Below are 27555 nucleotides of genomic sequence, written 5' to 3'. Positions count from 1 at the left end.
GATGATGAGTTTGGTATACCAAATGTAAGAACTCTAGGAATAAAGAGTGTAAGGAAAGTATGTTTCCCCACATGCAAGAATGGTTGAGACATTGTCTAGAGCACCACAATTGAGGAGATCAAATAGAATGAGGCATCCAACCAATGGATAGATTGACATATAATGGCTTCATGAAAATTCATTATGCATACATGATATCATATGTTTAGCATGTTGAACCCACTTGTTTTGAAGAGCTAGTTAGAAACAAAGATTGGAAGAATGCTATGGATGAAGAGATGGATGCATTGACAAAGAACAAGACATGGGACTTAGTTGAGTTTCCTTATGGCAAGAAGGCAATTGGATGCAAGTGGGTATACAAAGTCAAGTGCAAATATAATGGTTCATTAGAGAGATACAAGGCAAGGTTAGTTATAATAGGTTATGCTCAAATGTATAGTTTGGATTATGAAGAGACATTTAGTCTAATGGCTAAGTTGACTACAATGAGATTGGTCATTGCATTGGCTTCTATCCATGGCTGGAAATTATACCCAATGGATGTGAAGAATGCTTTCTTGAATGGTGCATTAAAGCACCAAGAGCTTGTTGTGAGAGGATCAATAATAAGTGCTTATGCAACATGGGATTTTAGCAAACCATGGCGGATTATTCACTTTAGGCATATAGAAGATGGAATGGTTTTTATGGTCATCTATGTCCATGATCTTATCATTATAGATACTTTAGAGAGAGAAATTGCTAAAGTAAATCATGGGATGCACAAGGAGTTTGACATTAAGGACCTTGGCTTATTGAGGTACTTTCTTGGCATTGAGGTGATTGACACTCCACATGGAGTTTGGCTAGTGTAGAGATAATACTCATTGGAGATGCTAGAGAAGTATGGAATGACAAAATGCAAGCCACTAGATACACCTTTGGATAAAAACATTAAGTTGGTTGATGATGGACAACATGTGGAAGATGTCATTATGTTTAAGAAAATGGTTGATATTCTAATCTACCTAAGACCTAAATTGAGTAATCAATGGGAGTCATTAGTTGGTTTATGCAAAAGCCATGCAAGTCACATTTGGATGTAGTCAAAAGAGTCTTGAGATATGTGAAGAAGACAATTAGCTTTGGCTTGTCCTATGAGAAAGGGATCAAGCCTAAATTGTTTCACTATAAGATCTAGACTAGGCTAGAAGTATCATGGATAGGAGATCCACTAGTGACTATGCATTCTCATTTGGTTCATCCATGGTAAGTTGGAGCAACAAGAAGAAACCTATAATTTCTCTATTTAGTTCAAAAGCACAATATAGAGGTATTGCATTGGTAGCATGTGAGTAGACATGCGTGAGATTGTTACAATGTGATATGGGAATAGATATAGATGGTGGAGCTATCATGTATTGTGATGACAGATGATTTTTTATGCCAATAAGTGCTTAAAAATAGCGAAAAATTACAAATTTCAGGGGAAAAGTAGACTTCATCGAAGGCGGCGGTGGCAATCAATACGATTTTAAGTGGCAAGTCTCTAAAGCGCTAGTGCTTATTTTCATGGAAATCAAACGGTGGCAGATGGCCGAGTTGGAGTTTTCCTAGATGCAAAACAACGTCAAAAATCCAACGCAAGTCTTAGATCTCCATTCCGAGGTTGTTTGATCCCCCATTTAATCCCCGAAAGGTTCATGGTTGTGAAGGAGCTACTGGATCTTGAAGCCAAGAAGAGCGTGACGGGGCCTAGCTTTGTAGATTTCGATGCCACGGAGCCACCTGTCCAGATGGATCTCGAATTCGATGTCGTTTGCACCCTCAAATCTGAAAAAGCCACTTGCCGAAAGTGTGAATGTAAAATGCATGAACTAGATATTTGGGGTGTTTAGCCTTAAAGCTCTAATTAAGAGCAAAAATGCCCATGATATGAAACATTGAGGGGGGGAAGGGGGGCATCAGTTTTTTGCGCCCCATTTTTCCCTCCCTCATCATGATTTTCTGATCAGGAGAGACAGGAGGAATGCTCTTGGGCCTGGAATGCTTCTATCATTCGCCCTCCATTGCCACAAATGGATCGATGAATGATACACTAAGTGAAGAGATAAAAAACAAGTCTTTCTCTCTTCTCCCTCTCTCTCCTGCATAGAGGAATTCATGTGCAAGAAATCAAGAAGAAGAGGGGCTGAAGAATACTTGTCCGGATGTGATCGGATTGCTTCAAGATGAAGAGGAGGCTGATAAAAGAGGTTCAACACTGAAGAATGGTTGTTGGTTGGTCCATGGGCTGCTCAGAATAATTATTAAAAAAACCACAACACGCAAGACATGCGGTATGCTTCAATTTTACAAAGAAATTTGATTGTTTTTGTTATTTCATGGTCCAAATCTTGTTCATATGCTATGAAATTTTTTTTGAAGCTTGTTTACATCATGATTCAGGGCTTTAACTATAGAAATATAAAACCTGTAATGATTTACAACCGTTATTAATTCTTTAAAACCCGTAAAATGTCATTTTTAATGGAAATTAGTGGTTTTTTTCGATTTTGAGTTGGAGAAAAGGGATGGAAATGGAATAAAATCAAAGAAAAATTTAAGTTTTAGTAAAAATGATAATCCAATACAAATAAATCAGAAAATACATATTTTTCATGAATAATAAATAGAAAAAATAGCAAAAAATGAAGAAAATTGGGGTTTTCACGCTCAAAAAATATGGAAAAATAAGATTTATGTACATGAATGTTTGGCAAGGTTAAAGCATGGGTTAATACTCATTTTGGCCTTTTCCTTTGTGTTAGAGTCCATGTTTATCGCTTTTTACATACAAAAATGATACAAAACAACCATTTACACCTATGCACTGCAACAACACCTAAACGGTGAGGGGAGGATGAAGGTTGTGTGACGATCTAATTGCTGAAAGGATACAAATTCTAATTTTCCTCTTTATGCATAGCATATAGGGATCATTTTATTATTAAATATAGGGGACTAGTAGCATGGAAGTTATAGTGCTAGTCCCTAAAGCAGCGCAGCACGTAATGCTTAGTTAAAATTCACGAAAGGGCTGTTTTCTGCATCTCACATGGCTGGTTTTTAAATCATAAAATGATTGTGCACAATCGTCATACACCTTGCATCAAGCATGTCACGTGGTATCTACCGGAATGCATTGCACTTGTTTCATAAACTTTGACCAACACTGAGAGGAGAGGAAACCCAAGCTATAGGTTAGACGCGTGCTTCCGTTGGGGAAAGTTTTGTGAGGTGAATCAAAATCTCCTAGAACGTTGAATAATGAAAGAGTGGAGTTTGTGCGAATGTTATATGTGTTAGCGACACATCTTGGAGCCAATCCCCGAGGTGTAGGAGAGTCGCAGCGGAGCCGCAGCAATCAGCCCCGCCGAGAGGTGCTTCCCTATGTGTGTATTACAAGGCATTACGCCTATATGTTATGGGATCTCCCTTTGAGGGAAAGGGAAGGTGAACATTGGACTACATATTGGATGTAAACGCAAAATCTTCATAAGCATTTAGTACAAAGTGAGGTTTAGATGCTCGTGGCCCGCAAGGCCGTGTGGTGGGATTGTCTGTCGTATGCATGAGGTCCTGCTAGTGCCATAGCCAGTGCCGGCCCATTTTAGATCCCATCAGTGGTGTGTCTATCGCGAACCGCCAACAAGTGGTGGTTCTTGAATCTAGGGTTTTTAGGGACCAAATAGTTGGTTTATGTCCTCTGACAAGGACCGTCAAGCCGAAATACAAAAAGTAGAACGTGCTGAGAGGGCTAGACGGCGGTTGGAGATTATAAGATGCTATTCTCCTCAAAGGAGCAACCCGTTACGCATAAGTGGCAGTGGTTCTAGTAGCCTAGATATTATGAGTAGCTCTTTGAGTGCAAGTGGAAGTCTTGGTACTTCCCTATTTCCAGTTAATCAACCCACAACAAGTGGAGGTGTAGTGTTGCCTAGACAAACTCCTGTTATAGCCATGGCATAACCTATCGCAATTCCAGTAGGTACATCGGATTTACTGGCATTAGGAGCACCATTGCCCATTTTCCATGGGTTAGCAGAAGAAGATGGAGAACTCCACATTAAGGAGTTTCAAATGCTCATGTTCAACTATCGAATCCAAGATGAAGGACATCTAATGATGTTCTTTAATATAATGTTAAAAGGAATAGCGACAGTGTGGTATCATGGTCTAGAAGCCAGAATCATAACTAGTAGTGCCCATTTCTTTATGGCTTTTCGATGGGATTTTGCCCTTGAGCACGGTAGGAAATATTGGTTGCATATTCTGAATGTAACACACCAAGAGCTAAATGAGAATGTCCAAGCATATGCCAAGAAATTAAAGCAAGTTCTTTGCAAACTTAATGCTTATATTCCCATTCTTGCGGCTGCACAGTTGCAATATTTCCTACATGGATTGGATTTTAATATCCACGTGCAGCTGAGTAGTGTTTCTTTGGCCGATATCGATCTTGCCATTACCCAAGCAGAAGGAGTAGAGTCGCGCTTGCAAGCGGCTTATGCAGCCACGATGGAATGGTAATAATTTGCCCTTGACCAATGGGAGTCAAGGGGACCCCATGTTAAATACGAGTGGCAGAGGGAGTATTATGTCGAATTTGCCTATGTTACCAGCTCCTCCTAGCATGACTATGCCTATGGCTAGTCAGGCGGCCTCACTAAATGAATCCTAATGTTGTCCCAGTTGGTCAGCGGGCCGATTCCTAATCAAGTGTTAGACCCATGGGGTGACAGACTGACGATCACAGCTATGAGTCGAGTGCTTCTAATGTCCTTGGTGAAGTTAAGGACATGATGAAGCACTACACCAATATGATCTTTGAACAATATCGACAAATAGCTGTGGATGTCAATTTTCTTAAGAAGCAACAAAATTTGATAGGGAGCCGACGCCTTGAAGAGGGTGGCCCCTCAAGATTCAGCTATAAGTGGTGTGGGGGCTAACATTTCCCTAGGAATTGTTCGAATGTCAAATGTGATATTTGCGGGAAGTCTGACCACTTAGCTGCTACCTGTTGGAGTAAGATCAATTCTCTCCAAAAGGGAGTAAACAACCAGGTCCAGTTAACCATCATGCACAAGGGAATAGTCTCCAGCAAGATGATGGACCAAGGCAAATATTGCAAAGAGGAAAGGCTGTTGTAGAGGAGTTACCTCATGGCAGTGGATTCGTGTCAATGATGCTGGAACTTTTAATCTACGAGCCGTAACAAGAGGTGAAAAGATTAAAGAGGGTGACAAAGGAATTGTAAAACCTGTCGAGGGAAGCCTTAAGCAAGATGCTAAGGAAAAGCGAGTCCTGAATCCTCATAAGGAAGGTGGACCGTTAAGACCTGTTGGTATTAAAGTCAATCCCGAGGAGGATAAAGGATTGCCAAGAAAGAAGGTAAAGGCTAAAAAAAAGGCACCAAAGCCGATGGAAAGACCAAAGGAGAGAATGGTTTGGTGCGAGAAGAGAACTTTGGCTAATTACCATGACTTTGATCTCGCAAGTTCCCTTTGCAAAGTTAAACCAAATGTGAATCTCTTGCAATTGATTAAACTTTCTCCAGGAGTACGCAAGGAATTCAAGAAAATCCTGCGTATAGGGTATATAGTAGAACCTTTGGGCATAGCTAGAGTGGGGGAAGATTGGTTCGATCATGATGAAAAGCATTGCCCTAGGGTTCCAACATATGTGGATGGAATATTAGTGGAGCATGGTATCGTGGACACTAGATCCTCTGTCAATATCATAAGTTCAGACTTGATGGAGAGGTTAGGTCTAGAGATCCAAAAAGATGGCTCCACACTTCTTAGGATGGCTGATGATAGTCTAAAACAACCAGAAGGTTGCATTACTAAGGTCCATATCAGGATTGCGAGCGTGAAATGCTATCTGGACTTTAGGGTGATAAGGTTTTTAGGACGTCCTAGTTATCGGGTTTTTCTAGGCAGGCCATGGATTCTACGGACAGATTGTCAAGTCAATATACCCACTGGTCGAGTGATTCTAGGTTGAGGTGCCCATCGTGTAATAGTGGATGCTTACCTTAAGTCTCCTCAGAGTGAGAGAGCTCCACTATCCTCCACTGAACTAGAAACAATAGATGATCCATCTAGTAGTGAGACTCATCGAGCAATGGATCTAAGGAAGGGTCTACTACAGATGATATTAATCATATAACCTTGAATGAGCCAATAGAGCCTCATGATCGAATAAGAGACACGAACGTTATTGAGCTAGATCTTGGTATGCTAAATGATTTGCGGCCAATTAAATTAGGGTCCATGCTCAGTTCTGAAGAAAGAGAGGATTATGTGTCCTTAATTCGAGAGTTCCGCGATATTTTTGCTTGGAGCTATGACAAACTTTGGGATATTCCTCCCAGTCTAGCTATGCATACTATTCTTGTAAAGGAAGGTACCTGTCCTGTACGTTAGAAAGAAGGTAAAGGCTAAAAAAGAGGCACCAAAGCCAATGGAAAGACCAAAGGAGAGAATGGTTTGATGCGAGAAGAGAACTTTGGATAATTATCACGACTTTGATCTAGCAAGTTCCCTTTGCAAAGTTAAACTAGATGTGAATCTCTTGCAATTGATTAAACTTTCTCCAGGAGTACGCAAGGAATTCAAGAAAATCCTGCGTATAGGGTATATAGTAGAACCTTTGGGCATAGCTAGAGTGGGGAAAGATTGGTTCGATCATGATGAAAAGCATTGCCCTAGGGTTCCAGCATATGTGGATGGAATATTAGTGGATCACGCTATCGTGGACACTAGATCCTCTGTCAATATCATAAGTTTAGACTTGATGGAGAGGTTAGGTCTAGAGATCCAAAAAGATGGCTCCACACTTCTTAGGATGGCTGATGATAGTCTAAAACAACCAGAAGGTTGCATTACTAAGGTCCATATCACGATTGCGAGCGTGAAATGCTATCTAGACTTTAGGGTGATAAGGCTTATAGGATGTCCTAGTTATCGGGTTTTTCGAGGCAGGCCATGGATTCTACGGACAGATTGTCAAGTCGATATACCCGCTGGTCGAGTGATTCTAGGTTCAGGTGCCCACCGTGTAATAGTGGATGCTTACCTTAAGTCTCCTCAGAGTGAGAGAGCTCCACTATCCTCCATGAACTAGAAACAGTAGAAGATCCATCTGGTAGTGAGAGTCATCGAGCGATGGATCTAAAGAAGGGTCCACTACAGAGGATATTTATCATATAACCTTGAATGAGCCAATAGAGCCTCATGATCAAATAAGAGACACGAACGTTATTGAGCTGGATCTTGGTACGCTAAATGATTTGCGGCCAATTAAATTAGGGTCCATGCTCAGTTCTGAAGAAAGAGAGGATTATGTGTCCTTAATTCGAGAGTTCCGCGATATTTTTGCTTGGAGCTATGACAAACTTTGGGGTATTCCTCCCAGTCTAGCTGTGCATACTATTCTTGTAAAGGAAGGTACCCGCCCTCTATGTCAGAAAGTAAAGCGTATGCCTTTTGAATTAAGGGACGGGTTGTACGAGAAACTACAGAAGTTGTGAAAAGCGGGTTTGATCTTCCCTATTCAGCATATTGAATGGTGCTCACCAGTTGATCAGGAAGAAGAATAATAATCAAATCCATCTTTGTGTAGATTTTAGAATGATGAATAAGAAAATTGTTAAATATTACTACCCGTTGCTATTTATTGACCAAATTTTGGATCAACTAGTGGGTAGGGAAATATATTCGTTCATGGACTACTTTGCAGTGTATAACCAAATGGCGATTGCTGAGCAAGACAAGCTAAAAACGACGTTTATTACAGTCTTCGGTACCTTTGCGTACCATGTGATGGCATTTGGGTTGTGTAATGCACCTGGTTTGTGGCAAAGAACTGCCAATAAGACCTTTGGTGACATCTCCCCAGAGGAGCTGAAAGTATTCATTGACGATCTGGGGGCAGCCACCGTAAGGGATAGGCAGTTGATCATTTTGCGTAAGTGTTTTGAGCGTTGCATACAATTTTGCATAGCTCTTAACTCACGAAAGTGCGTTTTCGGAGTCCCTTATAGGCTCTTGTTAGGCCATGTGATTAGTTCCGTAGGGATTGTGATTGATCCTAAAAAGATCAAGGTCATAGTCACCATGAGTCCGTTACGTACTCCAAAGGAAGTGCATAGCTTTCTATCCATCAGTAGGGTATATCACAGGAACATTATATCGGCAGGGTGTTGATGATATCTATCGCAGATGTGTGATGCCTGACGAGGTTCCCTTTATTTTAGAAGAGTGCCATGACTCCACTTGTGGAGGGCACTTTGCTGGGTGGTTAACGGCACAGAAGGCTTTAAGAGTTGGATATTGGTGGCCGTCCATCTTCCAAGATTCCTTTGAGTATTGACGAAGGAAATTTTGTATGGCAGCCTCTATACTATGCCAAACTCCCTTCCGCCACAAAGTGAATGATGTAAGGGCACCACCTAGCCATGGAAGAGCAGACTAGGATGCTATGCAAGAGGGAGAGGAGATTGTGAGGGAGAAGAGAGGAAAACTAAGAGAGGGAGAGAGAGAGTGAGAGTGAGAGTGAGAGAACTACGAACAAATAGATGAACCAATAAACTTAAGAGATGGAGAACCCTCGGGACATAACCAATATACACAATATGGACACCAATATCATGGGCTTATTACATTGTAGAGCATACATAAGCTATAGTAAGGGAAGGAATTTCATAAGCTCATGAGGGAGAATGGGGAAGGCTCAATAGGGCTGAAGAAGGCCTCTTGGCTCTCTCTCTTCTTCTTCCAAATTACAAAGGAGAATGCCTCTTTATATAGGCCTTGAGGGTGTTTAGGGAGGAGGTTAAGATATAATAGGAATTAACACCAACAAAGCTACATTAAGGCGGTTCCACCAATGTGGAAGCTCCATCTAGATGTTTTGTTGACCAATTTGTACTTAATCAAGCTCCATCATAGGTGAGTTGTCTCCAATCTCCCCCCCATAGCTTGAGTCCAAGAGCTCTCCTATAAAAAAATATAGAGAATCTTCATAAAATAAGATCATATCTAGCAATAATAGAGAGAGAGAGTAATGAGAGGTGGTCTCCACTACAGTTGGAAAAATTTTGCATCCACCATTTTGGCCATATCTCCCAACTCGTAGCTTCAAAAAATTATTTAAAAATACCAGCCAAAACTTCAGCTCACGGGCTATAACTTTTATGTTGAAAAGTTTTTATGAATCGGAGTGGAAGTATTTTTTAAAAATCGTACAAAATCATGTGCCTGATTTTTCTTCCACTAATGCTTCCAAGAAGGGTCCCATTTGGTTGAATTATCATAAGGCTCCAAAGTCATGACATTATGAGCCTCACATGCCCTTTGGATGGCTCCAAATCTATTTCATATCTTTTCTTTTCACATTATACATTTTCCCTTCACCTTCCTCCATTGATCTTTACTCTTCACTCCTCCTTGGTTAATTGGTCCATGAAATATTTTCATCCAGTGATTTCTTGGATTTCCCAAGAGGTTGTTCCCACCCTCTTCTTTATTTCAAAGCTCCAAATGTACAAAAAATCAACAAAGTATTAGACAAATATTTTTTTGTGATTTTCTTGGATCATATAGCCCCCCCCCAACCTGGCTAGAGGTATTTATGCCTCTAGACACTCTTTGGTATCTTGAGCTAACCCCACCCTGATGTGATAGGGTTTTAAGCGCCATCCATTTACACTAGTCTTGTGAACTTTTCCCTCAATGTCTTGAAGTTTGTAGGAGCCATTGTTGAACTTTTTTGTGACCCGAAATGGTCCCTCCCACCGGTAGAGAAACTTGCCATCCTTTCTTTTATCAAAGCGATTGTCGTATTGAAGCACTAAAGATCCCTCCTTGATGTTTTTATCTGTTAGCTTCTTGTTGAAATTTTCTCTATGCTTCTCAGCTTCCTGGGAGTAATGGTTGATGGCTTCTTCACGATCCAATTGTAGCCTCTCTAGGTCCAGTAATCTTTGACGTAACTTCTCCTTTTGAGAGCCAACTGTGCCACCTAATACCCAAAGGCTAGCTAATTTTACCTCAATAGGCAAAAGAGCCTCTTGTCCATAAACTAGATGAAAAGGTGTGAGCCCTAACATGGTTTTGAAGGAGGTTCTGTAAGCCCATAGAGCTCCACTAAGGTGCTTGTCCCAATCCCGAGGCCTTGAATGTACCTGTTTGCTGATGATTTTACAAATCATTCCATTTATCTTTTCCACCAATCCATTGCATTGAGGGTAGTAAGGGGTAGAGTGTCGTCGTTGAATATTTAGCTTTTGCATGAGTTCACCCACCACATTAGCTCTAAACCTTGGTCCTCTATTTGATAGTATTTCAAGAGGTGTACCAAACCTACAACAAATGTGGTCAAAGATGAATTTACTCACTTCCTTAGCAGTGATTCTTCTAGTTGACATACCCTCGGCCCATCTAGTCATGTAATCTACCCCCATGATAATATATTCTTTTCCTGATGGAGTGCATGGTAGAGGCCCTATGGCATCAATTCCCCACTTCTCAAAGGGTCCATAGACTTTGATTGGGGTTTGGGGTTCTGCTATGAGCCTTCGTGGTCCTGATTTCTGACATTCTTCATATGTTTGACACCAAAATTTGACATCTCGGTGTAGACTGGTGGGCCAAGTAAAGCCGGCTTGTAGAACCTTTCTACTTCTGATGTCGTGTGCAAAGTGGCCTCCACACACATCATCATGGCAAGCTTTTAAGATTTCTTCAATTTCCCATTTTGAAGGCACTTTCCTAAGCACACCATCCTTACCAAGACAATACAAACTGTCATTTACCATGTGATATCTTGTAGCCTTCTGAGCTAGCCACCATCTTTCTCCCTTAGTCAGGTGTTTGGGAGCTTCTCCTTGTTCTAAGAGATGTAGGATATCTTCTAAGTCTTCCTTGCCTTGTCGAAGTGTGGGTTTGATAGCCACTGCTCCCACCATTGACTCGTTCAGCTTTGATGATGCTAGATGGTCGGCATCTTTGTTCTGGTCTCTTGGCACATGATGTACTTATGCCTCCCTAAATCTTCTCATAAGAGATTTGGCCTCTCTCATTTTACTAGAGAGGTTTGTATTTTTGCATGCCCATGTACCTTGCATCTGCCTTACCAATAGCATGGAGTCTCCAAAAGCATTCAATCTCTCGATTGAATTACTAAGACACCAACAAAGACCATGAATTAAAGCTTGATATTCTGCCTCATTGTTAGAGTGGACACCTTCCAAGATGATTCCTTCACCATAGATTTTCTCTCCTAAAGGAGAGAAAACAACGATGCCTGCGGCTGCCTTATCCTTAGTTCTCTTGTACGCACCATTAAAGTAGAGGCTATAAGCATCTACATGAGTTTTTATTTATGGGGGTGATGGAAGGTTCTTTCTTTTCACCATGAGATTTTTCTCATAGCACCTATTTGTCAAAATATCAGCCAAGCATGCCCGAGTTGTTTTTTCAACCTGCACTGTATAGTCGAACTCTTGAAGTCGGACCACCCACTTTGCTATTTTGTCAGAGATTTCCATATGTTGTAGTGCATAGGGAAACATATCCTCCACAGTGATGATCACAAACCTCTTTGGAAGTAAATATGGCCAAAATTTGGTTACAAGGTAAGGTTGGAAAACCATGTTCATGAATCGTTGAAAGGTTGCTAGGGCATTTGTGAGACCAAAGGGCATGACCCGAAAGGCAAAACGGCCCCATGGTGTGATGAAAGTGGTCTTCTTTTGATCCTCCTCTGCAATGTGAATTTGGATGTAGCCAGATTAGCCATCACACACCATATACCGCTCATGTCCTACTACTTCATTCAAGATTTCATCTTGAAATGGGAGAGGGAAGTGGTCTCTCTTTGTTGCAACATTTAGTGGCTTGTAATCTATGCATACTCGCCACTTACCATTTTTCTTTGGCCTCACTACTACCGGGGAGACCCATTCTGAATCTTCCACTGGGTATATGAATCCTGCATTCAAGAGTCTCTTCACAACTCCTAGTCTTCTCAATATTTGTACTACAGGTTTGCTTCCTTCTTTGAGTTGGATGTGATGTTTCACTGCAATGACACCTGTAATGTGAGTATAATCAGAAATAAACAATGATGCATGTTTCTTGAGAACATTCATAGAACCCTCCCTTTCTTCATCCTTTATATCCTTGGATATCATCTTCTCTAAGCTAGTGTCCCACACATCTTCTCCTTGGATTCTTGGGTTGTCTTTTGATGAGGTAGGTTCCTTTAAGATGACACCCATAACTTCGCGAGTTCTATCACTCTCTCCACTTGAACTCTCCTCTTCTACCGATGAGGAACATCCACTTGAGCTCCACTCATTGACAAACGTTTCTAGTTCAAGGTTCTCTTGACGCCCACTCTTCAAGTTGTAAACCACCTTTTGATCGTGGCAACCCACCTTACGTGGCCTCAACTCCAGGTCTCCTGTTGCCCAATCTTGCCTAGCTTCGATGCCCATAAGCCAAGGTCTCCCTAGGATGAGGGGATATCCTTCCCCCTTTACTGGCATCACATAAACATCCACTACTGCAGTGATTCCAAAAACAGAAACTCTCAAAGCTTTCACTACACCCACACATGTGACCGCATCATTGTTGGCCATCTTTGCCCTGAAGGTTGAGGATTTCATTACTTCTAAACCTAATTGATGCATAAGCTTTTCTGTCATGACACAAACCTCTGCTCCACTATCGATGTATGTTTTTCGAATCCGTTGACCTTTAATTTGAGCCTCCACTATAGGCACTATATCTTTGAGTCCATATGCCTTGATTGCATTAACCATTTTACCTTGCCTTGCCCTTATGCTTACCATTTTTTACCATTGTCGTTGTAGCTTTAGAGAGACATGAAGTAGTTGTGGCCAAGTAATTTTTGGCCCTTGAGAGCTCACGTCTGCTACCAGATCATAAGGTTGTGTGCAAGAACCCAAAGGGAAGTCGGAGATATCAATTTTAGACCTAGCTCGAGTCTTTCTCTTCTTCCCTTCATCTCTAGGTGCCCATGATGTACTTGCCTCATTGGTTGCTTCCTTGCTTTCCTCAGTTTGGACACGTACCCGCTTGATAGGCATGGTCTCTACTACATCTATCTTCATCTTACCTCTTGCTATTTCTTCTTGGAGCTTTCTATCCCTGACCACCTCCTCTATTTTTATGACATTAACATTTGGTTGAACAGCAGGGGTTTCACCTTGAATATAAGGTGGTTGTAAAATTGCAGGTCGTGACTGCTCTTGCTCTTGAGTCCTAGCACGAGGAGGGCTTACTTGTTGTCAAGGACCTCTAGCAGGGTGATCATATCTTCTAGGGTGAGGACAATTGTACATGCCATGTCCATTTTCTCCACAGTTGTAACACAACATCTCCCTTGCTTGTCACCGCATTTGCGGTCAATTCCCACCATTCCCCTTGATAGGTCTTCTTGCACCTTGCACAAGATTCACTCTCAAACCCTCTAGTTGATTAGTAAGATTGTTTATTTGTTGAGAAACTATTATAACAGGATAAAGACATGTACATTGAAGGATGCATTGTAGTCTAGCATTGGGAAGATTATAGGTTCTGGTGATACAAGAATCTCCCTTAATCTTTCAGCCCCAAAGTACATGACAAGAGGTTGTTGGAAGAAAATCTTCCTACTGATGCATACATTAACTTGGATGTTTTGTACAGAGTGGAAGGTGTAGAAATTTGGGCCATTATTATTATTCATGAGTGGAAACTACTTAAGGGAGTAGAGGGAATGCACTTTCTTGAATTATGAAGGATTTTTCCCAGAGTGTTTCTTTCTGGAACCCACCAACTTTGCTATACGGAGAATTTGCTCACTAGTGATTGTTCTTGCCTTAGTGTGTCCATCCTCGGTGACATATATTTCATAAGGTATGATGGCCACCTTTTCAACCACACCCAACCTTCGAGCTAACAACAGTTGAAGGTAGTCTTCATACTTTGCACTTCTACAAAACTCCACACCGTTCATGCATAGTTGTCCTCCTTTGATGTGGATTAGGCCAGAGAGAGAGAGGGATTTGATGATTTGGAGACGATGACCTCCCGGAAGGGCCTTTACTTTGTTTGCAAAACACTCAGCACAATTATGAGAACCTAGCAATTGATGGCAACATGATTTTTTCCGTTGTGAGAGAATGGAATTTCTAAGGTGAACACCTTTTACCCGCATATGTGCCGTCATCCGATAGGCATACTTCCTTTCTTGGGCTTCCTTGGGAGACCATTGTGGGAGTCGTGGACTTCGACCAGCTTCAAAAAGAGTTGGTGAAGGCGTCGGAGAAGAGCCACTTGGAGTACTTGTTGTAGAGGATGCACCACCATGTGTTGTATCGTCCCGCATGGATGAGAATGTCCTCAGTGGGGGGCACCAATTTATGACGAAGGAAATTTGGTATGGCAGCCTCTATACTATACCAAACTCCCTTCCGCCACAAAGTGAATGATGTAAGGGCACCACCTAGTCATGGAAGAGCGGACTAGGACACTATGCAAGAGGGAGAGAGGATTGTGAGGGAGAAGAGAGGAAAACTAAGAGAGGGAGAGAGAGAGAGTGTGAGAGAGAGAGAGAACTACGAACAAATAGATGAACCAATAAACTTAAGAGATGGAGAACCCTTGGGACATAACCAATATACACAATATGGACACCAATATCATGGGCTTGTTACATTGTAGAGCATACATAAGCTATAGTAAGGGAAGGAATTTCATAAGCTCATGAGGGAGAATGGGGAAGGCTCAATAGGGCTGAAGAAGGCCTCTTGGCTCTCTCTCTTCTTCTTCCAAATTACAAAGGAGAATGCCTCTTTATATAGGCCTTGAGGGTGTTTAGGGAGGAGGTTAAGATATAATAGGAATTAACACCACCAAAGTTGCATTAAGGCGGTTCCACCAATGTGGAAGCTCCATCTAGATGTTTTGTTGACCAATTTGTACTTAATCAAGCTCCATCATAGGTGAGTTGTCTCCAATCTCCCCCCCATAGCTTGAGTCCAAGAGATCTCCTATAAAAAAATATAGAGAATCTTCATAAAATAAGATCATATCTAGCAATAATAGAGAGAGAGAGTAATGAGAGGTGGTCTCCACTACAGTTGGAAAAATTTTGCATCCACCATTTTGGCCATATCTCCCAACTCGTAGCTTCAAAAAATTATTTAAAAATACCAGCCAAAACTTCAGCTCACGGGCTATAACTTTTATGTTGAAAAGTTTTTATGAATCGGAGTGGAAGTATTTTTTAAAAATCGTACAAAATCATGTGCCTGATTTTTATTCCACTAATGCTTCCAAGAAGGGTCCCATTTGGTTGAATTATCATAAGGCTCCAAAGTCATAACATTATGAGCCTCACATGCCCTTTGGATGGCTCCAAATCTATTTCATATCTTTTCTTTTCACATTATATATTTTTCCTTCACCTTCCTCCATTGATCTTTACTCTTCACCCCTCCTTGGTAAACCGGTCCATGAAATATTTTCATCCAATGATTTCTTGGATTTCCCAAGAGGTTGTTCCCACCCTCTTCTTTATTTCAAAGCTCCAAATGTACAAAAAATCAACAAAGTATTAGACAAATATTTTTTTGTGATTTTCTCAGATCAAGTATGTCAAGAGATGTGATACCTGTCAAAGGCATGACAGCAGAGAGAATAGGAAACGCCCACTTATGCCTATTATGGCTATCCTTCCATTTGAGAAGTGGGGCATCGACTTTGTGGGTCCTATCACCTCATTGTCTACTACTCAGAAGAGGTACATTATAGTAGCAACTGATTACTTTACAAAGTGGTCACAAGCACGGGTGACGAGGCAGGACAATGCAAAAGAGATTGTCAGTTTCCTACTTGAGCAAATCATCTGCGTTTTGGTCTGCCAAAAGAAATAGTATCGGACCGTGGAACTCACTTTTTAAATAAAGTAATTAAAAGTCTGACTGAAGCTTGGAAAATCAAGCATAACAAGACGACCCCCTATAATCCGCAAGCAAATGGACAAGTCAAAAGTACCAATAAGCAGCTTGTGGGTATCTTGTTCAAGATAGTCTCCGAAAAGAAGTGGGACTGGGATACAAAATTATATGTGGTGGTTTGGGCGTATAATACGACATTTAAACAAGCCACTACCCACATCCCATTCAAATTAGTTTACGGGGAGGAGGAGTGTGTCTTGCCCTTAGAAATTGAGTTGTTGACCCATTAGATTCGCAATCAATCATTCTTTGGGTGATGAAGATGCCCTATTTGAGCGGTTTACGACTATAGCCCATTTAGACGAGCTCAAATGGCAGAGTTTGTTGCACCAAGAGGTAGCTAAACGCAGGATGAAGCGGTTTCATGATCTGAAAGTAAAGAAATATTCTATATTACGATGCATGTAGGGAGCTATTTCCAGGAAATTTGGAACCTCGATGGGATGGCCCTTACAAGATAGTTCGGATAGGTAAAAAGTCCACAAATCTATTAGCTGATCTACAAGGGGTGGAATTTAAGAATAAGGTTAATCTTAATAAGATTAAACCTTATTATTTCTAAGCATGCTAACACGCTAAATGCATTGCATGTCCATGATGGGGCTGATTGGAGACTTGCAGGAGAGCTTAAATTGGTTGATGAGGCGGTTAATCCCTTATTTGGAGCACCCATATGTCGAGCAAAGATATCATCATGGGAGGCTTATTTGGTGGAGTAAGGGATATAAAGTGATTGAGCAAGAAGATAGTACCTTTGTGTGGGAGATTAAAGTTTTCTGCCATCACTGTTTACAAATTTTGACAAGCATCCTTGTTGAGTTTAATGAATAAGGTGCGATGGAGCTGTCAGGTTATCCTCTGAATTTGTTGAACTTTGACTATCATAATTACGAATAGGGGAGTTCTTGATGGCTGGCTGTGTAAACCCATTATAGACGTATACATTATACTTTGATGGAGCATCCAGGGGCCCTAATAGAAAAGGGAGTGTTGGACTAGTTATCCAAGATCCCCGATGTAGAGTTACAATGAAATTAGCTACTTATCTCGGGGTCGGATTTACTAACATCAAGGCTGAGTATAAAGCTCTGATTATGGGATTGAATATAGCCAAGAAAGGTGGTATGAGGCAGTTGTTAATAAATCCTCTCCTTCGTATGTATCATCGAACTGCTATAACCCTACTTGATGAATTTGAGAGCATATCTCTTCAGCTGATTCCACGTTATTGGAATCAGTTTGCGGATTTCTTAGCTAATTTTGCTTATGAAGAGGACCTCTTTTTCAGCTGTGGTCCTAGTCTGGATGTTGCTATTGATACTGAGCCAGGACCTGGTTGCTTGTGGGGGATGTTATCAGACCATGCGTTATATGGTAGGTGATGGTTGATATGGGTGATGCAAAGAGTAGCCGAGACCCATCTACCACTATTATCTTGGACCCGTAGGTTGATCCGACGACATGTTATGCGTACGTCTCTTGTTATATATGCAGGAGCTATGGGCCATAATTTGATGCATTTAGTTTAGGGCTGAGTGCCCTATTTTTCTCCTTGGAATGGAGCATATTTGCATATATTTGTCTTCTTTCAAGGAGGGATTTCTATGAGCTGTTTTGTTTGATTCCGTTAGGCCAAGAGGGCTATTAACCCTCAAATAAATGAAGGTGGAAAATTCGGAAAAGCTAAAGCAGAAGACAAAGACGCACAAGGAGAAGAGTCCTAAATAAGGGAGAAAGGCGCACAAGGAAAAGCGCAAGTCAAAACTTTTGTAAAAGAGCGCAAGCGCATCATGGTTTAATTTAAGGAGCGCCGGGCTCTCACCCGTGCAATTTGTAAATGTAGACGGGCGGTGGAAAGGAAGCTAGGAAGATAGAAGGACAATGGGAAAAAGGGCCTAGGCTACAGCCGGCCATGTAAAAAGGAGAAAAGGGGATGACCGCCCAAAAGGGATTTAGGGTTTTGTATATAAAGTTGAAAAGTGAATGAGAAGCTCATTCTTGTGTGTGGCAAAAAGTGGCTCTCTTCTTCTTCTTCTTCTTCTTGTTCTTGCTTGCTTGAGCTTGTGCTTGAGAGAGGGAGTGTGAGAGTGTGAGGGAGTGAGTGTGTGAGGGTGAGGGACCATGGGGTGGAGAAGCTCTCCATCTTCTCCTCTCTTCTTCTCTTCTCGTCTCTTCTCTTGTCTTGCTCGCGGCAATGGAGCTTGGAGCTTGGAGTGGGAGGATCGGGCTTGCTTGAAGCTTGCACTTGGATCGTGGAGCTACCGGAGTGTGCGGGAGAGGAGGTAACTCGAATGGCACGGAGGTAAGCTCACTACACCCATAGATATGGATGGTGCGTTGGTTATGTGAGAGGTAGCCATTAGTGCTCGGCTTGGAACGCTTGAAACAATAAGCGGTCCGTGGGTCTTGGCGGTTGAGTGAAAGCTTCCACATTTTGGTTCCATTGTGCTGGGACCAACAGATTCAAGCCTTGAGCGCTTGCGCGCTTCGAATCGAGCATTGGAGTAGGGTTTTCCCCGAACCGGTGCTTGAGGTAGATAGGTAGGAAGCGAGGGGGTTGAAGATGGTATTCGATCTCCTTGGCAAGTAGGTGTTTTGCTTTTATATCCCACAAACCCGAAATGCATTTTTTAAAGGGTAGAATGATGTTTTTTTTTGTTTCGGGTGGGTGAAATGTGTTCCAATGGGGAAAAATAGAAAATAAAATTGAATTTCAGTATGCTGAAATGATTGGTATATGATAAAATAAAAAAGTAATAGTGATTATTACCAAATAAATGCATAAAAATAAGGAAAAATAGGGAAAATAGGAATACACTTCAAATAGACCACTCTGTGAGTTGGCAAAAAGGGATGGCAAGGATAATATTAACCTCCCTACACTAGTAAAGGTGGAAATGGAAGAGGTTGGAGACCCCAAGACACTAGAGTTAGATCATGAATATGAAGATTTTAATGGCTCAGTGCTAATCCCAAAGGAGTACTAAATGCCCTCCTCCTTATAGGGATCTCCTAGTATTTCGTGGGTTGGTAAATGAGGACCCAATGCGGCACTTAAAAGAATATGGCCTAACTTTCCTTGCAAGTGGATTTGATGATATTCATTGGATGCTCATATTCTCAAGTATATGAGAAGAAGGTGCCTATGACCCAAGTTTTAGGGCGGTTGATGTAAATTAGGCAAGATTCATATCCTTCTGTTAAAGAATACGCTAGAGCCTTTGATGCTATTCTGAGGCTTTGGCCAAGAAGAGCTACTAGATTGCCAAATGATGTGCTATCTAAGCTCTTTTTGAGTGGCTTAGGGATTAACATGCAAATCCAAGTGGGAATGTGGAATCCTAAGTCATTACGGGAAGCAAAGATGCATGCCATTGATTATGAGAGACATATTCGGAGATGTTGGGAAAACTTTTGGAGTTTTCCCCGCTTAGTACAAGTGCATCCTAGCTTCCAACAATTTCTACAGGGAGATAGCTCACTTGTCGATACCAAGGCAACCTATGAGGGGAACCTTGGTAGCCAAAATCTCCAAGCAGAAAATGGCAATAGTAGGGACAATAGATCCCTTGGGGATTAAAAAATTCCAAGCCCAGTAACTCCCATCAAGGATTGTAATGGTTCCATGAGAGGTAATTGTGATAGTAACATTGATAGAACCATTGGGCCTATGAGTGTGGATAAGTATCCTATGGGAGGTTCTAGTTTTGCCAGTGGAAAGGCTCTAAAGATACCTTCACAATCTTTAAATGAGTCATGCCTTCGAGTAGATGTTATTCCTATTAGTAAGAGCATGGTTCTTATAAATAGGCAATTGCAGAGTGGACAAAGGCAAGTAAAGATATCTTACGTAGAGAAGATGCGACAAAGGGCCACCTGTACTAAATAGAATCCATAAGGCTATGAGGCCATCTGGTAATAGTGATAAATCCATAGTGAGTCCATTGAACCAATGTGGGCAATCAAGGCAGCCTAAGAATGAAAGAAGGGATGTGAGATCTCTCAAAATGTGGCTGGTGCATTAGATAGAAGGTCAATAACACCATGCGAATATATTGTGATCAATTCCCACGTAGGTGTAATAAAAGGCCATAATGATACATCTGACAATATGCACCACTCTAGGATATAGTCATGTGATGGGTCTCGGATTGAAACCCTACCTAGTTTGGGTTGTAACATAGACTTATGCCGAAACCCAAATAGGGAAGGTTCGAACAAGCACCAAGTTGTGATTCTTTCTACCGAAGGAGCCTCTAAGCCGCTTGAATGACCAATTCATTTGAATGATAATAAATGAAGGACATGCGAGCCCAATGATGTCATTTATCTAGCCAAGGATAGCCAAGGAAGGATGGGCCATATCAAGGTTATATCAATAGAAAGGCTTGAGCTAGTGGATCTATAAAGGGCCCAGATCAAGCTGACTCGCATCAGTAGCATGAGGCTAGTCCTCATATTGTATGCTATCCTTGGTATCCTGGTTAGTTTGATAGGATGTGGTGTATATGCCAAGAAAACTATGTATAGCATGGATTAGAATAACCTATCTATTTAGGCCAAGAGGGCCATTTGTTTGTTTAGTGTAGGTGTGATTAACACTTTTTGTTTTAGTGTTGTGCTAGACAGATTACATGGAACCTAGGGGGGAGCCTTTGCTACGTCAACACTTCTTGTGGCCCAATCTAGGTGATATCTGTCCTTTATGAGTACCGTGTTTATATACTATATATGCTTGTGTACTTATGAGGGTGCACTTATGAGGGATTTCATTATCTTGTTTGGACGTGCAATGAAGGCATGAAGTCCCATGTATACGTTAGTATGTCTATGGAAGGTCTGAGTAGTCGTTGCCTCCTACAAAGGCATTGTCAGGCATTAAAAAGCCTATTTTAGAAGGCAATCCTAGTGACCCTGCTCTGTTGACCTGCTAGGCAGTCTTTCTAAGAGTTTCTTTTATTTGTGAGGTAGTTAGAAAAGCTAGTCAGACAAAATGATGATGCAAAGAAGTAAAATCTTGAATAGCTAAAAATATATGAATATACAAAGTTGTGTAAAAAGGGGTTCTAACCCCTATAAAAATAGAAAAGGAAAGAAAGAAAAATCCTTAGCAGTTGTTCATTGCCTTGCGAAGTCCTAGTAGGTTCTTGGAGACAAGTCAAACCCAGGATCGATGCCTTGTCTTCTTGGGGGTGGCAGCTAGCTATAAAAATAAGAATAAGAATACAAGACGGTTGGAGCAAAAATAAAAGTGAGCGTTAGAAAATGATTGAGTGTCACCTTGCGAGGGCTTGGTAGGTTCTTGGGTACCAAGACAAGACCTGAGGTCAATGCCTTGTTCTCCTTGGGTCACTATGATCAGCTACCTCCTTTTTACATACCCGAGTATGGAAAATAAAGGCTTAAAAGGAAAATGTGCTAAAAGATAATATTTCTTGATCAAGCTATAGGATTCCTCGCCTAGGAGGAGCTCTTGGTTGAGTTGTCATGAGTTAGGTAGGTAGTTCAAACCACCACTTAGGATGACCTCTTTGATAGTTCTTTTTAGCTTGGCCTTGTTGGGGCAGTCGGATAGTGACTAGCTTTGGGCTTTCTGTTAGATTATGCTAGGCCTACTCCTCGTGGATTTCATGCCTTGGTTTTTTCAAGGGGTAGGGTGAAAGTTGTGATGTGTTTTGTTGAGTATTTTTTGTATCAGCTTGATGCTCTTTGTGGTTGTGTTGATGTGTAGATCTGTTTGTGGGGTTTGACAGGCTGAGTCACTCTATCCTGTGGTCGCCAATGAGAGCTACATTTTAGGACCCGACTTTTCGAGCTCATTTTAAAGCAGAAACATGGCCGGGACGAGTCAACAAGCCAATTTTCATGAAAAATCAAACAGTGGTGGATGGTTGAGCTGGAGTTTTCCTAGATGCATTTCAATGTCAGACACCCAACATAAGTCCTCTTCGCCAATCGAAGGTCATTTGACCCCCCATTTAATCCCCGCAAGGTTCAACGTTATAAAGTAGCTTCCCGATTGGGAAGCCATAAAGTGTGTGGGGGAGGCTAGCTTGATGGAGTTCGATGCCACAAAGCCGCTTGTCCAGACGGATTGCAGATCGGAGTTCGTTTGCCCCCTCAAAACCAAAATATCCACTTGTAGGATAGTGTGAACACAAAAAGATGAATCGGTTGTTTTAATGTTTTAAACCTTAGGCATAATAAAAGCCTTGAAACTAATGCAAAAACTGTCGAGTAGAGGGAAGCGTCAATGCACCTCCTCATTTTCACTTGATGCCTCTCCGATTTAAACCCATTGAGAGAGAGAGAGAGGGAGATTCTTGATCAGGGCAGAGAGAGGAAAAAGATGGCTGTAAGCTTGCGTGTTTTAATGGAGGATTTTAAAATATTATTTTTTAGTATTTTTCTCTTCTCCCTCTCTCTCCCCTCTATAGGCTATGCATGCACATTATCTTGAAGGAAGAATCGGGAAGGAGATTGAAGCAAATGATGATGGAGATTAATGGACATGCTAAAGCTTGATGTGCAACATGGATATGAGAGCAATGGAGGCTGTGTCTGCTAGTCACATAGTCATTCAATGTGTCTCGGGTCTCATAGAGACACGATATGACTATTTTTTATGAAGGAAATGAAGTTTTTTTGATATTTTGTGATGGAAATGATGTTCTCATGTGATGAAAATTTGTTTGAGTACTGGTTGCATCATGTTTAATTGCTCTCTATCATAAAGTTCTGATTTCATAATGATTTACATGCACTATTTAAATCTCGCAAATTCGAAATGTGGTTTTTTAAGGACAAAATGATGGTTTTGTTATTTCGGGTGTGTGAAATGTGTTCCTATGGGGAAAAATGGAAAAAATTTTGAATATTGGTATGTTGAAATGATTGGTATATGAAAAAAATAGACAAAAATATTGATTATTGTCAAATAAATGCATAAAAATTAAAAAAAATAGGAAAAAAAATAGGAATACACTTTATAAAAATAAAAAAAATACGAGTGTTTGTGAATGTATGGTAGTGGCGGAGCATAAGGTTCAGCCTCAATTTGCCCTATCTCTTTGTCAAAGTTCATGATTTATCACTTTTTCTATATCAAAACATGACAAAATGAACCCCTACACCTATGCAACGGAAGCACTACCTAAACGTAGGGAGTGGAGTGTTTGAATGATGCGATTTGGGTGTTGATTATTGCTAATTTTGCTGATGCATATCATGATATAGGGTTCGTAGTATTTTAATTAAGAGAATAGTAGCATGAGCGTTGCCTTGGTGCTATCCTTACATTGTCGCAACGAGTTAGTGAATGAGCATTGGAAAGCCTGGTAGTGCACGACACGTTTCTGATTGAAAATTATGTTTGAGCACATTAGAATCATCCACTTTTGCATGTGCATATCAACCATGGTATCAGAATATGAAGAATTGGATGCATAACACCTGTTTTCTGTTATGATGACCTACGTTTGAGTGTGTGGGACAACCTAATCTGTAGGCTAGTTGATCGTTTTTGGGAATTGTTTGGTAAGGACACATGGTATCTCCTAGAATACGTTCAAAATGAAATAGTAGTGCTTTTCTCATGTGTACTTTACGTTGAAGTGACGCATCTTGGGGCCAATCCCTGGGGTGTAGGAGAGTCACAATGGAGCTGCAACAGTCAGCCGAGAGGTGCTTCCGTATATATGTGCTACAAGGTATTATGCCTATATGTTATGGGATCTCCCTCTGAGGAGAAGAGATGGTGAACATTGGACTATGACTCAATACAAACGCAGAATCGATTAGTGTAGAGTAAGGCTCAGACAATCCTGGCTCGCGAGGCCGTGTGGTGGGATTGTCTGTTGTGTGCATGAGGTCCGGCTAGTGCCATAGCCGATGTCGGCCCATTTTAGGTTCCATCAATGCCACCATTGAAGATTGTATCCGATCGTGATACTAAGTTCATGGGAAGTTTTTGGAGGATCTTGTTCACTTCATCGTGAACAATTTTGACTCCTACCACAGCAGATTATCCTCAAATGGATAATGGATGGCCAAATGGAAGGTGTTAATAAATAGTTGGAAGTCTACCTTTGACATATTTGCCATGACACTCAAGCTTCGTGGGATCATTGGATATATCTTGCTGAATTTTGTTATAATAATACTCATCATATGAGCATTGGCATATCGCCATTTGAAGTGCTTTATGGATATAAATTTTATGGATATAAAGTGCAAATAACTTCAACTCTCTTTCATGAAGATGTGAATCCACAAGCCAAGGCTGTAGTTCAGAAAATGGAAGCTCTTTTACATCAATGGAAAGAAAACATTAGAAAGACACAAGATGTTATAAAGGCTTATGTTGATGAAAAGAGGAGGCCTTTGGAGCTTAAAGAAGGAGATTTTGTATTTCTCAAAGTGCCTAAATCTAGGTATGCTTCTCTCAAAGGTGGTCGTAATAAGTTGGCTCATCGTTACTATGGGCCTTATCAAATCCTCAAACGAGTTGACGAGCTTGCATACAAGCTTGATTTGCCTTCTTCAACAAGGATTCATTCTACCTTCCATATTTTCCAACTTAAGAAATATGTGGGTCCAGCCATAAAGGTTCTAGAGGAGTTACCTCCTATAGATGAATATGGTCTCATTATTTATGAGCCCGAAAAGATTATTTTCAAAAGAGAAAAGGTTTTAAGGAACCATTCACTACTAGAATATCTTATTAAATGGTGAGGTTTTCCCATGGAGGAGTCTACTTGAAAACCATCTTCATACCTTGATTCTTTTCCATGGCTTTTGTAGGCAACAGAGTAAAATCTGAACATGACAACTTGCTATATAAAATTTCTATCCTAAAAATAATTGCTCTACTGTCATCAAAATTGGATTTTTATGGCATGGCTAGATACTAGGGATTTTCCTCTACATTTCTATAGCTCATACATGGTGATTGGACATTTCTTCTTCAAGTTATGGCCATGTTTGTGCAGTAGAGCCTGTTTTGGACAATTTCCATTAGTATACTTAGATTTCATACTTGTACTTCATTGATATATGAGATCTTCTTCAAATTGGAGTTTCCATTTCAGCATGGATCCATTACTTACAAAGCTATCCTTGCAATATTTCCTTGTAAATTGTGCCGATTCCAGCTTTGAGGACAAAGTCCTTTTAGGATAGGATGGCCTATAATAAAGCATAGATGCCTTAGCCTAGGGTTAAGTATAAAAGGTGGAGATGTAACATGTGAAGGATCTTTTTGCCATTTTGAAAAATACAAGATTTGAGGTTTCCTTCCTCCCACCATCTAAGAGAGTGCATACTCTTAGCCACCAAGATCATGGGGTACATACCATGTCCCACCTTAGCATGAGGTGATTATTCATAATTCAACATTCATCTATGATTCTCAGCCTTTCATGGCAATATAATTTCATGCCTAGTCACCTTGGCTATGGTTTAATGGCACATATGGTGTATTTCTTGTATTTCTAATTATTTTGCTTGTTGTGAGGATAAGCTATTTTACAGTTTTTTATCGTATGATGATGCAAAAGTGGAAAGAAATGTGAATCAAAGTTGGAAAATTTGTTAACGGCCATGGAAGAGCGTCAGCAGGCCTCCAATGTCGAAAAACGCACATCATAATGAACGGTTTATGAGAAAAAGATAGATTTTATCATTTTATGATCAATTGTTGTTTGAAATGGTTAACAATGATTGTATTTGTTTTCCCATACTCTATTTGATCATTCATGTTGAAAGAATCATAAAAAATCCGTCGCATAATAATTCTATGTAAAACACGCAAAACCCGAGACTAGGCAGTTTGAGAGAAAATATGCGGTTTTTGGGATTTTGGTGTGCATTTGCCATTCCCATGGCATGAAACATGCTAAGAAAATCCTTTTTCATAAGTTCATTCAGTCTAAATTAGAAAATGAGTAATTATCATTAATTTTCTATTAAAAAACATTATAAAAATAAAGAAAAAATGGAGAAATTTAGATTTTTTGCATCATAAACATAATAAAAAATGAGACTAATGTTTGTGGATGTATGATAGAGCTAAAGCATGAGATTTAGCCTCAATTTAGACCTATTTTTTTTTAAGAGTGAGTTTTTATCACTTTCACAATAAAGAAAAATACATAAAAAACCATGCCTTACATCTATTAAGGCATGCAAAATCTTAAATGGTAGGGAGTAGGGAGTTGTTGAGTGGATAAAATATGTTAAATTTTGATGTTTCACGATTCATATCATATAGAGTTAGTGGTCATTTAAAACTTAAGGGTATAGTAGCATGAGGAAGCTCCACTAGCCCTAAGCGAGGAAGCACTATCATAGTAGAAGAAAATAATGAAAAGAATTGTCTTCACACTTTCACATTGCTTATTTTCAATGAACATTTTTTTGAGCACGATGGTCATATACACACATGCATTGATGCACCATATGGTATCATATCCTGGATGCATTGTATGAGTGATGACCAACGCTGAGAATGTGAGGTATCCCAAGCCGTAGAGCTAGATATGCAATTCCTTGGGAGTTGTTTGGTGAGGTTTATGTATTATCTCTTGGATCATTTAATTGAAAGAGTGGACTTTGTTTTGAATGTGTTATATGTTCACGACGCATCTTGGGGCCAATCCCCGTGGTATAGGAGAGCTGTAGTGGAGCGGTGATGATCAACCGAGGGGGTGCTCCCTATGTGTGCTACATGGTGTATAATACCAACATGTTTAGGGACTCCCTTTGAGGAGTGGGAAAAGAATCATTCATTGGACTACAAAAATATACAAAGACAAAGTCTTAGACGTTCCTAGCCGCAAGGCCGTGTAGGGTGGTTTTAGGTTAGTAGTAGAGGCCCTGCTAGTGCCTTAGACCGGTGTTGGGCCCATTTTAGGTCCTGACAGATGGTCATTATCTAGGAGCTGCTAATAAGGTGGTAGTTTTCGAATATCAGTCAATAGGGACCAATTTATTAGTGTATGCCAAAAGGAAGTGAGATAGATTCAAAATATCATCAAGCCGAACTTCAAAAGCAAGAAAGAGTTGAAAGGACTAGATGACGGGCCAAAATCATTAGAAGATATTGTCGGCAAGGAGTGGTCCAATATTTACAAGGGCGGGGTTTAGTAATGTTAGCTCGATGCAGAGTCTGTTAGGAGGAGGGAGTTCTAATACTTCCCCCCTTCCAGTCAATCCGTCCAGTTCGAGTGGAGTAATAGTTCCGATCGTTCAAACTCCTTTAGTGAATCCAGTTGTTACTATGGTGCAACCCATTGCAATCCCAGAAAGAACACCGAACTTGCCAGCATTAGAGTTTCCTCTACCCATTTTTAATGGGTTAGCAAAGGAAGATGCAGAACTTCATATCAATGAATTCCAAAAGTTAATGTTTAATTGTCAAATTCAAGATAAAGGACACTTGATGATGTTTTTAAATATGACTTTGAAAGGACAAGCTGCAGTATGGTATCACA

This window comes from Lygodium microphyllum, chromosome 26, assembly GCF_053477565.2.
Source record: "Lygodium microphyllum isolate KBCC chromosome 26, Lygodium_microphyllum_v1.1.10, whole genome shotgun sequence".
Taxonomy (NCBI): domain Eukaryota; kingdom Viridiplantae; phylum Streptophyta; class Polypodiopsida; order Schizaeales; family Lygodiaceae; genus Lygodium; species Lygodium microphyllum.
This window is presented reverse-complemented; position numbering follows the sequence as displayed.